We start from the raw sequence: 4,452 nt of genomic DNA on the forward strand, positions 1-4,452 counted from the left end.
ATAAAATAGAACAACAACAAAAAATATGGAGAAAACAATTCCCCCAGAATTCAAGAGGCAGTGATTAATACAGTAGCAATGTTGATTTACTAGATTCTGAGCAAATACTTCCTTCTTCCAATTTCACATGCTTTAACAATTTAGAAAGTATGAAATAATACTTGGGCAAATGTAAACCCTCTTCCTCAGCAGCAAGTACAAATTGTAGACCATGTTATTAGTGCGTTCTCTGTTGTAAAGAGCCCCCACACCCTCCCCACCCCATACACTCCCATCTTAGGAGAAACATCTAAGAATGTGAAACCATCCTCTTCTTACTGGGAACAGAAGAGATCAAACCTTGGGTTTGGCCTCAATAGCACCATGGTTTTCAGTGTGGTCAGGGTGAAGTCTAGTTCCAAAGAGTCCTTTAGAGTCACATCTGTCTGCTTTGCTTTCTTGTGTATATCCCCAAGCAAGCACAAATGCCGGTGATGCTGAGAACCACACCTAATAAGAGCGTGATTGCATGTTCAGCTTCTAATGTTTCAACACCAGGCACAATCAGAAGCAGTGAAGTAAGGACTAAGATCAATTGTGTTGAAACAGAATTTATCATGTTGGGATCTTGAGGGCTGAACTTTCCTAAACAAGGGTGTAGGTAAAATTCTATCCAATGTGCAAACAGTCCCTCTTTGGAGCTCTGGTTCCCGAGACTAAGAGGTTACCTGTGATACCCCTGACTGGAAAGCAGCCATTACAGGAATCCCTTTAAAGCTCTTACACCACAAAGCTCATAGATGTAGCTGAGCTCTTTGTCTATGCCACCTACCAGCTCCCAGATAAAGACAGGAGACTTTTTTTTTTTTTTTTTTTTTTTTTTTTTTTGTTTTTTCGAGACAGGGTTTCTCTGTGTAGCTTTGGAGCCTATCCTGGCACTCACTTGGGAGACCAGGCTGGCCTCAAACTCACAGAGATCCACCTGCCTCTGCCTCCCGAGTGCTGGGATTAAAGGCGTGTGCCACCAAGACCCAGCCTGCAGCCTGTTCTTTAAGATGGCCATGGCTCCTGGAGATCAGGCCCTTTCAGTTTAACTCCACCCATGTCAGTTATAGACCTTTACTGACTTTTTATCCATGCCCAGGCCACTGTCACACGGAGGAAACAGAATTGAAAAGTTGCATGCTTACATCCTACATGGAGTGGCCTCTCTTCCTGGAAGTTGTCGTCGTCTTCTTCTTCTTCTTCTTCTTCTTCTTCTTCTTCTTCTTCTTCTTCTTCTTCTTCTTCTTCTTCTTCTTCTTCTTGTTCCAAGCAGCAAGAGGTTTTATTCCGGTTGTTTAATGAGCTAACACCATGTTAGCTCAGGCTTTTCATCCATCCACCATGGCTGATGGCTAGGAAAGACGCCTCGAGGCCACGGCATAGAGATCTTATAGGGCAGTGTAAGGGGAGTGTCTAGGGGTAAGAACAGGCTCAGGATTGGTGTGCCTCCAGGCTTGGAGGGTTTGCCCTGTGTTGATTGGTCAACTGGTTGTTATGGCCCATAGGTCCTCCCAGAGCAATTGCTATGCTCTGCCCGTCATTACTGTGCACTTGTCTGTAAAGCACACCCAGAGCCGTTAAGCATAGCACTACCAGCTAATTTCCGATTGGTTCCTTGCCACAATGCGGGCATCTGACCTCCTAGTGACCAAGGCAAGGTCAGGCAAGCACATTCGAGGCCGTTATGGCTGCTGAAATGGGGAGCTGGTCCCTTCATTCCCCCATTTTCTTTTTGGAGATTCTAATCATGGAATTGCTGTCTCTCCAGCATCCCCATCAGGGAGTGACAGATATTGGCATCTCCTATGTAAGGGAGTTTATTTTGACTTAGCATTTCGAATAGGGAAAATGGGCGACATATTCATTCCCATGCTACTTTCTGCTGACTTTGGGATGAAGTTAGGGACCCAAGAAGGCTGAAATGCTGGTCAAAAGCAAAAAAGGGAATTTAGGCAATGGGGAATCCATCAGGATCTTCTGGTTGGCAGACTCTGTTGCAGAGATAGGGGGTGTCCATATTAGAATTTTAGATGACTAGCCACATGGAGAACAACTTGGTCCCACCAAGTCCCCTTCTACAGACTAGGCGACCTGCTTGGGTCCTCTTACAGATGGAGCAGGCAACTTGGTCCCACCAAGTTCCCCTCCTACTGTCTTCATCTTCTTATTCTCTCCTTGTCATTTCCCTCCTCCTTTCTTCCTCCTGTGCTGGGACCAAACTCAGGGCTTTTCTTAGGCTAGACAAATGCTCTACTACTGAGCTGTATGTCTAATCCCTCTTCCACAACTTGTGCTTTTAAAGCATTTTCTGTAGGGTCCAGGGACATAGTTAAGCAGATAAAAATCTGATGATCTGAGTCCAGTCCTGAAACTTGTAGAAAAAGCTAGATGGCAGTGGCAGGAGTGTGTGATGAGTCGGGAGGCCGAGAGTGAAGAATCACCAGGAGTTTGTGGGACAGCTATCCTGGAGTATGCTCTGGCAGCAGAAACAAGGTGGCCCTGCCTCAACAAGGTAGAAGGCCAGAACTGGCTTCTGAAAGTTTTTCTCTGACCTCTCCACACTCTCCATGGCATGTATGTACACACTCGCACACACAGTGTATGTGTGTATGCATATATGGGTCAGATGTAGTGGTACATACCTTTTTTTTGTTGCTGTTGTTGTTTGTTTTTTTAATGCAATCTCCAACTTTACATTTATTTAAGAATAAAGTCATTCTTCCCATGAAAGCAATATAGGAATTTTTAAAAAGTTTTCTCCTTCCTTTTATTTGTTAAAAGGATACTGACTTTTTTATTTTTAAGATTTATTTATTATATATACAGTGTTCTGCCAGCATGTATGCCTGCATGCCAGAAGAGGGCACAAAATCTCATTACAGATGGTTGTGAGCCAACATGTGATTGCTGGGAATTGAACTCAGGACCTCCGGAAGAGCAATCAGTGCTCTTAACCTCTGAGCCATCTCTCCAGCCCTAAGGATACTGACTTCTGTAATAGTAAACTGATCTCGAAGAAAGTCAAGGTCTTCCAGATTCTTTGTGGCAGCTGATAAATTCTTTTCCAACAATGTCTGAGCTTCATCAATATCATATTCAAGCATTACATTAGCCCCCAGCCACAGGCACACTTTATCAGTACAGGTTATCTGCCAGTAAGAATCTAGTCTCCATTGAATTTGTAGACTCCTTTTTCTTCTGCATCTATTTTAGAATTTCCAAAGTCTGTTTAATTTCAGGAATCTGACCTTTCAGCCTCCTTTTTTTTTTTTTTTTTTTTTTGCAAGGTTGAGTTCCATAAACTTATATTTCTGATATTGTTCATCCAGCTTCTTTAACACTGTATCTGCAGTCTCATTCCCAGGCTGCTTCATGAAAGAATCTACATCTTCCACAAACACTGCTTCAGGAATCCCTAGGTGAATCCACTGCCGGTTTCCAGCAGCAGCTTCTAAGCCACATCCCTCCTGAGCCGTGGCCATCTTAAGAAAGCCCCTGTTGTTTGTTTTTTGATACAGGGTTTCTCTGTGTAGCTTTAGAGCCTGTCCTGAAACTTGCTCTGTAGACCAGGCTGGCCTCATAGAGATCTGCCTGCCTCTGCCTCCCAAGTGCTGGGTTTAAAGGTGTGCACCACCATCACCTGGCTGGTGGTATACACCTTTGATTTCAGCACTTGTAGGGATAGAGACAGAGACAGAGGCAGAGGTAGAGGCAGAGGCAGAGGCAGGTGGATTTCAAGGCCAGCCTGGTCTACAAAGCAATTTCCAGCCTAGCTAGGGCTACACAGTGAGACTATGTCTAAAAGAAAAAAAAAAAAAAAAAAACCAAAAACAACCCCCCCCCAAAAAAAAAAAACCAAAAAACCAAAAACAGTCAACCTACCAACCAACCAAACAAACAAAAACCTACTTCTGCTATGGCAGATAAACTAAACTCTGTGTGTTTTAATGCAGATTGTCTTTGGTGCTGGTTATGGCAATTTGAAACCTCACTTATGTTCCAGAAGCAGATCACGTTTAGAAGGGAGCCTATGGGTTTCTTTTTGATGTCAGGGTTTATCCTCTTCAGTAATTGCGGTTGTTCAGGTGAACTTAATAATGAGATAATAACTAGATATATCCATTTTGCTTTGTATTGGCAATACAAGCCAGGAGATCTATGTCAATGGGTCTGTCAGTCAATCAGGAATCATCTGGGAGCTAAATGAAAATAAGATAAAAATAACTAAGCTTTGTCTCAAAATTATAGGACCAGAATTTTCTAGGCTGGAAAGATATTTATGTGAAATTAAGTTTTTAAGTTTCTTTTGGTGATTCCAGTGTGCATCCTGGGTAAGAGTGTATGCTTCAGGCTGCATGGTGATCCAGTGGGTGAAAGAGCTGCTATGCCTGATGACTTCAGCTCTATCCTCCAGACTCACTATTACCA

The 4,452-nt window shown here is 43.2% G+C and overlaps 1 pseudogene; it reads right to left on the reverse strand.

Annotated features, from left to right (window-relative positions):
• Positions 1–415: 415 nt before the first annotated feature.
• On the reverse strand, positions 416–3,506 carry LOC100765923 (annotated as a pseudogene).
• Between the last annotated feature and the right edge of the window lie 946 nt (positions 3,507–4,452).

The sequence above is a fragment of the Cricetulus griseus genome, chromosome 8 (genome assembly GCF_003668045.3).
Source record: "Cricetulus griseus strain 17A/GY chromosome 8, alternate assembly CriGri-PICRH-1.0, whole genome shotgun sequence".
Lineage (NCBI taxonomy): Eukaryota > Metazoa > Chordata > Mammalia > Rodentia > Cricetidae > Cricetulus > Cricetulus griseus.